Here is a 12,990-nt window from a genome sequence, read left to right as displayed (position 1 = left end):
GCCAAAAAGGAAACAAAATGGATGAAATAAGGAGCTACTGATTTGGGATCACACTTTAACTTCAGATATGAGATATTTAGACTGATACAGATCTGCCCTACAAATTTGGACAAAAGTTTTCAGGACCATGTTGAAGTTGCACACGATCCTCTAAAAAATCTACGAGCCAAAAAGGATTTTTTTCATCTCTGAAAATGAAGCCTAAACTTGCAATTATAGTCATGCACCTGCAACCTACACAAAAAAAGGAAGGGAAGAAGGGTTGTGGATAGGGGTTTGCCTTAGTCAAACCCTGGTTGATGAATCAACCTCGAAAGAAAGTAATTGCACATACTTAAATGTGAATAATGGAAGTGTATACCTTGTAGATCTGCAATTTTTTGATGATGGTTGCTTTGCTTCTTGAATGTAATCACAAGTATTGCATGAAATGGCATGTAACATGACAAAACCCTAACACACATACATGCTTGAAAATGAATGTTGTAATGTTGCTCCAATGAATGAGTGAAGAAGACACATGAAGAAGAAGAAGACTTGATGAATTCTTGAAGGCTTCAACACTTGAACACTTGATGACGATAATGGAGACCTTCTGCTTGTTTACCTAATTTTTGCTTATCTTCTCTTATTTTTGCTTACTTTTTCTTATGCAAATGAGAGCACTAGATCCCCTTTTATACTTGCCTTGGAGGGTTTAATTTTCCTCTCACCAAAGGCCGACATAGGGGAAATTAAATCCTGAAGAGAAAATTAGGTCCAAGGGTCAGATGGACCCATTTTGGGGCCACACAAAGAGGGAGGAAAATGGTGCCACACCCCTGTCCAAGGAGGAAAGGGGTGCCACACCCCTATCCTAAGGGGATAGGGATGTCACGCCCCCATCCTTCCCTATTTTGGGGCTTGGACAGGGTCACAAGGTGGCACAAGGGCTAAAACAAGAGAAGATTTGGAATAATAATGCAGAGAGGGGTCTGAATTGAGTAGGGAGATGCAGTCGCTAGAGTGAGGGCCTAAAATGTGGTGACAATTTTATGACGCTACACAGATTCTCTTCCTTGGATTCTTGAGTGCGTGGAATGGATTCTTGGATTCTTCATTAGGTAGATATTCTCTTGGAGCTAGTTTCTATGTACTTGGAATAAGGAAAAAATGTATCATGATGATTTGTATATGTAAAAGAGATTATGTACCTTTGTATTATGCATTTTCATGTATTTATAAATGAAATTGAAAATAGGACACAATATAGTGGTTAGAAGAAGTATTCATTGAACACTCTTTGATTTATTGGATAATCTTTATGTAATATGAGTTTATAAGTTCTATGTTAATAGTAATGAGCTAGCTTATATGTAATAGTGTTGCATTTGGAATTTGTGAAATGGAATTGTGATGTGCAATCTTATAGAATGAATGATGAAAAGAAATTGTGGTTATAGATCTTATTTCAGTAAATAGGAGTTATCTAGATGAAATGGTTAGATAGATCTATGATGAATTATGATAAATGTAAGTATGAGTAATAGAAACATTTGGTTAGTGTTTCAAAATGGACCTAAGAAAATATAGTGTGAAAGAGTTATGCATATGTGTTAATGTTTGTCCTAGTTGCATGGAAAGTAAATGATTAACTAGATGCTATAATATGATGTCCTAAATAGATATTTGATGTACTAGAGCTATGTCAAGTAGTAGCATTGAGATACCCTAGGGAATGAATATGTTTGTAAGAGTTTACTTGTTGATGATTTAAATGATTTATTCCACTTCTGTAATATTGTTCTATGGTTATATTCACGTTGGTATATCTAATCTTGTATATAGTTAGTGTATGCGGGAAAAGCGATTCAATGAAATCCAAAATATGGAAATATTCAAAGACTTGCCCACACACCCATGGGACTCTTGGTGCAAGTTATGGAGCCATGAGGAATGGCTCAACTTCCCAAGGAGTGTTCCATGGTTCTCTATCTCACAAGGTCCCTCAAGCCAATGCCTTTTCTCTCAGACCATTGAGCAAAGTGACTTAGGGATGACGAATGCAAGAACAAGGGATGCTTTTGATTGAATTTATTATGAATGCATCCTATTTATGTATGATTCTAGTAAATGAACTAAACTAGATGATAAGATAACAACGTTAGTAAAAATACTATCCTAACATGATATACTAGCTATATGATTTAATCTAAGATGATAGAAATACTCTAAAATGATTATTAGATTTATTTCTATTACAAAGAGAGGCTAAATGCTTATTAAAATTAAGTATAAGTATGATGCTAAAGACTTGGATGATAAAATTAGGGGATGAGGGTTCTATTTATAGAAGAAACAGGGCAATGGATGGTCAAGATTGGAGGATCTTATCAAGGCTTAGGATTGAAAGTTATCAATCCATGTTTGCAATTTTCACCAATGAAATGGTGACAATTGTTGACATAAGACTGCTTGAGAGGAGAGGTAAGAAGCATTAAATGCTTGAGAAGACCTCATGGTTACCTTAGAAGGTAAAGGCTAAGGTTAGGTTAAGGTTATCCATTGGATAAAGCTTTTACCCAAAGGGTAAACTCTTGTGAAAGGGTTAAAGGGATAACCATGATCAAAGCAATGAATGCTTGATGAGAACCCTAGGTTAGATTATGGTTGATTTAGGAAAAATGTCTCTAACCATGCCACAAAGGGTTAGTTAACCATTAATGGTTTGAAGACTTTGGGGACAAATTTGTAAGAGTCCTTCCAAATTTGGGGGTTTTCAACAAGTTATCTTGTTGAAGGCATAAAGACTTTAATGCCTTTGGAAGACTTTACTCTAAGTTTGAGAAGTGACCTCCTTAAATTTAGGGAAAGGGGATAATTTGAAGGGTTTAGCTTAATTGATTAGGATTAGATAGGTTCTATAAGAATTTAGGAAGAGGGTTAGGAGGCAAGTGGGAGATGTAGGAAAATGCAAGTGGGTGAGAAATAATAGGATTTAATTAAAATAAATTTTCTTTATTTCAATTTGGTTGTAAGTTGGGGATTTTAAATAAATTAGATTTATTTAAGTGGGGTGTGTTGCTCTCAAATTTTGATCCCCTTCTTATCCCCTTTGATGAGAAAGAATAACTATGTATGTGAATGGAGAAATCAAGGAACAAGAACCTTAGAGCAACATATGACAAGGTTTTAATAACCTTCTACACTTTGAACTTATCCAAAGTTCAGGCGGGTATACCTTATGTGAATACTTTCACACTTTTAAATAAAATCCATAGTAAACATTGTCCAAAAACCAGTGGATCTTATCGCCTTCAACAAGAAATTGAAAAAGTATAGGAAAACTTAGGCTCATTTTCAGTGTTGATCCTCAAGAGATTTAAAAAAAGAAAACATCAACAGATACCAGTGCCTTATCCGGGCTATAGAGTCATCTATTTTAAACAAGAACTCTAGAATTAAACATATCCATGCATCTCAATCACTTTGGCTTTTATCAACTCCATAGATGCCTGACATGTATGATAATCCTCCCATGTTATACTAAACAGTGTTCATCAAATTCAAAATTCCCGACAAATAATCTACTGATAGAGATATTTCTCGTATATTTAATTCCCCTCCTGAAGAAGAAAGCTAAGAAACATATCTATTAAAGATTGCATTACAATCCCTGTTCAATTGAAATAACCCTAAGTTATCCAAATGAAACTAGTAAAATATTTGAAAGCTTACCAAAAGACAACACAAATTCTAGGCTCAAAGTTAATGGTCTGTATATTTATATTCAATCTAGAAAATCTTACAAAGTTGAGATATTTTTCTGTAAAACACTTAGAAAAAACGCAGATAAATTTCTGCAGAGTTTATTTACAAATTCTTGTGATCCTTTTTTCATTGTCCTGGTATCCATTTATAAAAGCATGGATGCATACAAGCTTCAGACCCTTTTGAGAAAGTTTGTTACAAACCGAATTCTTCTCCAAGAAATGGTTACATGTTCTTTTCAACATCTACAGCTTCTTCTGCCTCTTGTTCTGTCGCAACTTCTTCTAACTGCTTCGGAGCATCTTCTTTTTATCCCACATAATTGTCTTTCCATTCCTGAAAAACATCATCACTTGGCCAAGCAAAACTAACAACCTTCTATTTCATGTCTTCTAGCCTTTTCCAAGTGACTCTTAAATGTCCAATTTCTGTTTCTATGAAACCGTAATGAGATTTCACCTTTTCAATTTCTTCAATTGTTTGGACAAATAGGGAGGTGTCATCGGTTTTGATAATTTGATTGATCCTTAGGGACAAATTATGGTCCACCTCTTTCAACCAGGTCTTCTCTTCTTTTAACTAAATTGGACCAATAAAAACTCCTGGAAATAATTCAAATTTATGATCCGAATATTCTTTTCTATAAAGTTGGGCTTTTCTTTTCACACCCGCCCTTTCCTCTAAGAGAATATTCATCTCTTTTATAAACTCACTGGTAGACCTTAGAGTGTCATTTTCCTCTGTATCTGGATGAGATGAACACATGAATTCCAACTCCTTATCTCTAGGCATCCACTTATTTAGGATTGGTTCCAAAGTGGCTTCATCTTCTCTGAACTTGATCATAACCTCCAAAATCTTTTTCATATTTAAGTATACAATGGAGGTTTTGACTGAGTCAACAAACTTCAAGATTGTAGCTTTCACCTTCTCCTCATATTTGTTTGCATACAAGGCTTGAGCTTGTTTCAACCTTTCCAACTCATGTTGGACATTTTCAGGTGATTGGGAACCAGAAGGCATAGGAGAAGGGGGGTATTCTTTAATGGGACTAGTAGGAGGGGGTCTTGCTGGAGATGAGGCTATCATGAGTGTAGAGGATTCACCTGGATGGTGTTGACCTACCAACTGACTCTGGAGTCTAGTAATGATGCTATCCCTATTGGCTATTCCTTCTTTAGCCTCATTGTAGGCCTTTAAGATAGTTTCCAACTTCAATTGGAGATTAGCTCTTTCTTGTGCCTCTTTCTCTGCTACTACCATATTGAACTTTGCAGTTTCCAAAACTATGCTTGCAGCTTCCACTACCCCTGTATCTTGGACTCTCTTAACAATCATGCCTCCTAGGAGGCTAGAATCTGATGCATTTTTCTTCCTTTTGTTCTCATCCTTCTTTAATGACCACATGACAAGAGCAACATCATCCTTGTTGAATGTCACTCCTTCCATAGGCTTTGTTTCCTTCCTTACTACATCAAGCACTAGAGCATCAGCTATATCCCATTCAGGGAGAATTAACACACCAGCCTTTGCTACCATTTCTCTTCCTTTTTCAAGGGTGATAGTTTTAAATTCTTCCATCATTTCTTGCTTTACCTCTTCCTCCACCTGAGTTGTATCTCTAAGAGGCTATTCACTCTTCCTCTATTCACATCTAACCTTGAATTTCTCCATGTTTTTCCTCCATAAAAATTGCATGAAAGCTCTTGTTGTGACAAAGTTACTATCAGCCAAGAATTCTTCACTGACTTGCTTAATAGTAAGGTCCAATTCTTGGCCTTTTAGCTCACCTTCAGTCAAATTCATTTCAGAACTAGGTGGCTCTTCAGGCATTCCCTCTTGGGTCTCTTCATAGGTAGAGGCAATCTCACCGAGACTCCCTAACTGTAATAACTGTTCAGCCACCGCTTTCTCATCTCCAATGTAGATAGGGGACTGAGATGGAGAATATTGAGGTTCATTAGTTTCAACTTCCTTTCCCACTCTTTGCCTTTTAGGGGAATCATGAATGTCAATGACATCTTCAATTTTCCTTTTCCCTTTTGAAGTGGAAGGATCACCTATCACTGGCATCATCACAGTGTACTTTGACTTCTTATGCATTACATAGTCACCAGGTGGGATAGCCTTAGCAAAGGCAGGCTTAGCCAAGACCAACTTAACCTTATCAGGATCATTTTGCATTAAGGCCTCCCTTTTTTCTTTTAAGGTCTGCATGAGGTCTTCAAAATAGAGAATCAAGAATTTGATTTTCTCCTCAAAAGGGTTGAAGCTAGAAAGAGGATCATAGCTACTATCAAATTGATGGATAAAATCAAGTGCCTTCTTGTATGCAACCCACTTCTCCTTCCTTAGTTCCTGCTCATGTAAGCTAAATTCATTTCTGATTAAATCTTCAAGGAACTAAAATTGGTGAGGCCTACCTCTACACATTGCTCTCTTTCTAAACATGCCATTGAAGAAGTCCTCAGGGTCTGCACATCTTGAAACTGCAATTGACAACCTATATGGCTTAAAAAATTCTTCAAAATATTTCCATCCACCCTTAGTGATTACAAAATGGTGGGCCATGGTAATAGTTGGGAAGATGGTCCCTTTACCCCTATTGGTTAGCTCTGCCTCTTGCAGTCCTCCAATTTGTCTCATTACTTCTGCAATCCCTATCTTTAATGGGACCTGATAGGGTAGTAAATAGGGGGTACCTCTAAATCCATACACTTCAAAAATAGTTGACACAGGGTACAAATACATGTCTCCCCAATTGTGAACAATCTTAATGTCCTCTGCAAACTCCTTGGGGCTGAGGAATTCCAAAAGAGCCTTAGGAATTCTAGGGTTTTCTCTACATAAAAGGATTCTAATCTTAGATGCAAAGCATCTATCAAAATTCAAAAAATTGGCATCTTCTCTATCCCAGGATAAAAGAGTGCTCCAAAGCTGAACAAGCATCTCTTCCTTATCCTTTATCTTGATCAAGTCCATTTCCTTTGCAAATTAATCAGCACCTTTGAACAAGAACATGTGCATTAACATGGAGTATCATCCAAATGGTCTATCCACCTTACCATTTTTGATCCCTACTAGCCCTTTATGAATTGCATCAGCAAGGTATGAGGCATAATCAAATGTTATTTCTATGGAGGGGTTTAGAATTTGTGCAATCATTAACATGTAGTGGGTTGGCATATTATTTTCAGCATCCTCTCCAAAGATCTGACATAATGCCCAATACATACCCTTAGCTCTCAGAGTGAATAAATTAAGGGAGAATGGTTCCATTATGTTAGGGCCTATAGCTGTTAACCCCCCTATCTTAACAAAGAATTCTTTCAATGGGCCACTCTTAAGATGATCCCTCTGTGCATTGTAAACCTGGGCTAATGACTCGAAGTCAATATGCTCTAACAAATTGGAGGCCTCACTGAGTTTAAACACTTTCCTTAATTTATCTTCATTTATTTCAATCAGGATTGATCCCTTTATATTCCTGATGCATCTTGCCACAGGGTCATAATTCTGTACAATTAGGGTCAACAGATCTACATCCATGAAAACACCTGGGACCATAAGCTTTCCTACATCTAGTTCCCATATGCTATTCAAAGGAGCTGGGGAATGTCTCTTCCCATAACCGACTTTGAGCAGTCCTAAACCTGATATTCCTATTTTAGAGTCCCTTAACCAATTGCCTTTATCATATAGGCCATCCCCAATTTTTAGATGAGGGTTCTTTGGTACTAAGTCTTTGGCCTTAGCCCTGACATTGGTAGACATAGTTAATTGCTCTAAAAAATCATCAAAGATATTCTTGTCCTGATAATTGACTTTTACTGTCAACTCTCTTCTTGGTGCCATTCTGAACAAGCAACTATACCACTAGAAACTAGCACAGACCTCTAATGAAATAATTCACACATCAATATTTGGAAACAGACCAGAATTATCAAGAAAAGTGCAAAAAACCTGATTATTCGCCTAAAGAGAATCGCTCCACACCAATTTGCTCTGCAACAAACCTTGATGAAATAATACTAACAATCAAGTAGATGCAGGCTCAAAAGGACAAGTTGGCATTGAATTTTAGAAATTAACTCCTCATGCTTCAGCTTTCTTTTCATAATTGAATTCAAAACTAGCTCTAATGGGTCATAACTCCTCAGAGTCTTTCCTCTATTTCACTCTTTCTCTATTTCACTCTTTCTCTATTTCGCAGTGCATAAAACCTTTCGCAGTGCATAACTCCTCAGAGTCTTTCCTCTATTTCACTCTTTCTCTATTTTGAATTCAAAACCTTTGCTAGTCATTGGATCATGAGAACTTATATTGTCTTTATCTCCATTTGATCTCTCTGCGTTAGTGCTGGGTCCTACCTCCTTTTCGCGACTTCACGGGATTTAACACTCGTTCACTTTTCCTTCGTGAAGCCACGCTAGCCGTTAGATCATGCTCAAAACACCCGGTCTTTAACTCTAACCAGGATCGTCAACCTCACTAACTAACCACGCCTCATCTTGACGGCTAACAGTTTTTGCCATTTCACAAAGGTTAAGCCGTAGGCATCTTCGGGCCATGAAACAATGAGAACCGTTGGATCAACCATGAGATGAATACTTTTTAACAGGCTTCAAACCTTTTAAGTGGGCCCTTTATTCAAAAATCACTTACTCTATTTATTCGTCGGTTAACAAATGCCACATGGCAGTCGGCCATTAGCTCTGGAAACTCCTCCTGAATCCACCACGTGTTCTCTTTACTATTCCCACATAACTGTCGATTACACCTAGGCGGGCCCTCAACTACCTTTCAGAGCCACGTGGCATTTGACACATCACTATCAAGCTATACAAAATGTAGCAGCTGTCATGCCACGTCATGCCTTTGTGTGATTTCCACCTATCTTTCACCATTTCACGATGACTAACTTACTAGCATCTTACCTTCATGAATCCATGCGAGCTGTCAGATCTCAAGAACTTGCTCGTTGTTTACTCTTTCTATGGCAAGCTTGCCCAGGCCCGCTGCGGACCACCAACTGAGCACCCCATCACTGCTCTGTCATCGCCAGCTGGATATACCACCTTTACCGCCACCTTAGTGGGACCCGCCTCCTTTTCGCTACTTCGCAAAAGGTAGAACATGCGCATCTCTCGGCCGCGAATCAACGTGAACCGTTGATCCTTTTCCAACATGATCACTCTTTAACCAAGGAAGACCGCTTGTCTCTGGGACCCCCCACATTTTTTTGTTGCTTCGTAGAACATAAACCATGTGCATCTCGGGCTAGCAAATCAGTGTGAACTGTTGGATCACAATCAAGATGCAACTTTTTTACCTGACGGTCAGTCCATCTGGTCAGGCCCGCCTATGCCTTTCACTACTTCATGATCGGTAACTCATGGGCATCTTAGCTTAACGAAACCACGCACACCTTTAGATCAAAAGGAACCTGCTCACCTTTTAGGAGCCTGATTAAGAAATTAAAACTTTAGGAAAGACATAGATGGATAATGCGTTGATAAACCCACCTAGGAAAAAATTAAAGAAGGGGGGGGACACTTTTCACGAGCAATGAACCCTCCTTTAAGTGAATAAAGTAACACAAAAATAGAATTATAAGGGTTTTTCTTAGACACATGAGCGATTTAAGACTTAAACCCTAAACCCTTATTTGGACTCAAAGCAATTAGAAGTAACAAGGCCTTACCAGACTCAAAATTTTCATAGACCTAGCCGATTATGGGAAAAGAATACCCATTTTTTAAACAGTGATAACAGGGTGAATTATTTAATTAAATGTAAATTTAATTAAAAAGTAGAGAGAAGGGATTTAATTAAATAAAATAATTTATTTAAATAAATGATGTAAAAAGGCTTAAGTGAATTTAAATAAATAAATTGAATAGTTTATTTAATTAAAATAGAGGAATGTGGGTGTTTTAATTAAATTATATTTAACTAAATAGAGGAATGAGAATAAAATGAACATTAAATATTCATTTAGGAATATGGTCATTTTTATACGTCTACATTTTGCCCCTCTTTGAAGTGACGTGTGTGCACATGTTGATTCAAAGAAAAATGATGTGTCATCAAAATTTGATTATGATCATTGTGATGTCGTATCAAAATGTTCATGTCGTGCCCTAGATTTGATAAATGATGCCCCAAATTTGATAAATGATGTTGATAATGCCCCCTCGAGAAATGAATCAAAATTTGAAACTTTGATTTGAGTTGATAAATTTGATTGCATTTTAAAATTTTGTCTATGTTGAATGCGATAATTTGATTCATCTCTCGATAATGATGCTTGTTAGGGTTAGAAGTGAGACCACGAGCAATTTACATGTTCCACTACATAACCCTAATTTCCATTTACCCCATAAATAGGTAAAAAGTGATTTCTTTTGGATCATTTGTGCTTGTTGACTTTAGAGAAAGTGGCATTTGGAGAAAAAGACAAAATGTCGATTCCCTTTGCTTCTCATCGATTCGAGCACGTTCAGAGGTATCGGAGGCCCGCAACATATAGACCATCGGTAAGTCATCAATTTTGACCCCTTTTTTATTTTTATTTTATCATTTTTGATCATGTTTTTCATTTTTTATGTCCAAATATTATGGTTTAGCGCGTAGGGTAAAAACATAGCGCATACGATAAAAAGCTTAGCGCGTCGATCCTTAGGAATTAGGGTAGCGTCTGGGTAGGTTTAGGTAGTGTAGCGGGGGGTAGGATAGCGCATAGGAGTTTTTTAGCACAACGAATTCACAGGCTAGCACTTAGGGGGAAAAGGGTAGCACATCTGGAAGACCTAGCGCATAGGGTTAGCAAGGGGTCACATGGGTAGGTTAGGCTAGCATCTAGGTGTGACCTAGCACATAGGGGTAGTTTTGCAACATAGAGCTAGATTAGGATAGCGCATAGACTTCTTTTAGTGCAGAGGGGTTGCAGGCTAGCGCGTAGGTGTAGGTTAGCGCTTAGGGTTAATTCTGTAGCGCATGGAGATTTTTGGATAGCGCATGTCGGGCAGTGTAGTGCGTGGATAAAACTTTTCAGCGCGTGGGCAGAAAAAATTTGAGAAAATAGGATTTTGTGAGGGATTATGAGATGAAGAAAGATAGGTAGGTGTTTGCCAGTTTTTCGGGATGGGTGTGATAGTTAGTCTGTGTGTCTGCTGTCATTGGTTTGAGAAATTGTCTGATATGAGTTTTGATGTGGGATTTTTGATAGATAAATTATTTTGATTTTCAATGTTTCAAGTTGATGGTGATCTGACGTTGATATGGATTTTTGATGTGATGTGAACTTGATTTGATATGCATTGTTTCAAGTTGATATAAATGTGGGACTTGAGTTGTTTTACAAATTGATATGGTTGTGGAACTTGAGTTGTTTTACAAGTTGATATGGTTGTGGAACTTGAGTTGTTTTACAAGTTGATATGGCTGTGGAACTTGAGTTGTTTTTCAAGTTGATATGGTTGTGGAACTTGAGTTGTTTTTTAAGTTGAAATGATCTGATATTGATATGGATTTGATATGATGTGGAACTTGATTAGATTTTCAATGTTTCAAGTTGATATGAATTTGATTTTGATATGCATTGTTTCAAGTTGATATGGATTGATTTTATGTGGAACTTGATTAGATTTTCAATGTTACAAGTTGATATGAATTTGATTTTGATATGAATTGATTGGATGAGGAAACTGATATTGGACATGTTTTATTTGTGATAGGAGTGGCTTGGGGTTGTGCAGTCGCGAGAGCGATTTCTGAGACCATGGTCATTGATACCATGATTAACACAGGCAGACAAGGATATTATTGAGAGGTGTGGACTATCCTCTTTGTTAGAGATGCCTTGGTATATCATTAACCGAGGTTTACTAATAGCTTTGGTTGAGAGGTGGCATAGTGACACCAACACCTTTCATTTGGTGATAGGTGAGATCACAGTGACATCTGAGGATTGCTATCGGATTCTACAGATTCCTGTGGTAGGTGCACTTTTACCATATGAGCAGATTGAGGAGGGCGGGATAGAGGCTTTTCGTCGGATTCTGTATGATGAGCATATTTGCGGGTATGAGATCCCATGGCAGGAGTTCATTGATTTGGATTATGCTCCTCTACCATCAGTGCTAGTAGGATTCATAGGTGGCTTCTTATGTCCTGAAAGTAGGTCGAAGGGACTAGCAGTAGGATGGGGGTTGGTCTTGGAGGACATGGTGACACAGGGTTGCCAATTTGCATGGGGTTCTGCTAAGTTGGCCCACCTATACAAGGATCTTCATCAGGTAGTTTACTTGGGATACAATAGTCTATTAGCCAGGGTCACGCTACTACATGTATGGGCATGGGAGAATATTCTCGCAGCTAGGCCACTTGCTGATAGAGATAGGCTAGTTGGTCGCACTTATCTATATGGATATAGAGGGATAGTTGTCTAGCGTAAGCTGGACAAACTGGAGCATTGGAGGCGGGTGCTTGACAATATTGACACAGTCATCTAGAGACTGTATATGGATTGTGAGGTGTGGGTAGAGGATGGGATGGAGATGCCTTATGTCTACAGTCCCAATTTCTGATAGGGCAGACACCTTTTACTATTGAGAGATTTCTGCATAGCCGAGTGTTGCGGCAGTATGGATGACAGTAGGGGATACTATAGGGAGCATGCTTGTATGCTTGACAGAGGAAGGATGTACCAGACTGGGGACCCACTATTGATAGTGCAATGGCGGTTGAGGAGTTCTTTCACCTAGCCGACCAGATATGGGACTATGCCTACAGGATAGTGGATGTAGGGATGACTAATGAGTTCGCAGCATGCTTTGCGGCTCATGCTATGGCCAAGATATAGGATCCTATGGAGATGATTCCCACTTTTGATTATGATGAGGATGAGCAGCCCGAGAGGCTAGGGACATGGGGAGAGGAACGAGAGGAGATGGATGAGGGAGGTGGGGATGGTGGGGGTGATGATGGGGGAGATGGTGGAGGAGGTGGCCGAGGTCAGCATGGGGATAGGGGAGAGTTGATAAGGGGAGGAGAGGGGATAGAGGTGGAGTTGGTGGTGACAGAGGGATATGGGTGGAGAGAGTTGTGTGGTGGGCTATGGAGGATAGAGAGAGGGGAGGTTTGGCTATAGGAGTTGGTGGTGAGGGGAGGTTAGGAGAGGTGATAGCAGCTGTGGGAGGGACAAATGATTTTAGACAGCCAACCCAGAGGAGGAGG

This window comes from Cryptomeria japonica, chromosome 8 (genome assembly GCF_030272615.1).
Source record: "Cryptomeria japonica chromosome 8, Sugi_1.0, whole genome shotgun sequence".
In the NCBI taxonomy this organism is placed as follows: Eukaryota; Viridiplantae; Streptophyta; class Pinopsida; order Cupressales; family Cupressaceae; genus Cryptomeria; species Cryptomeria japonica.
Note: the sequence above shows the minus strand (reverse complement) of the source record.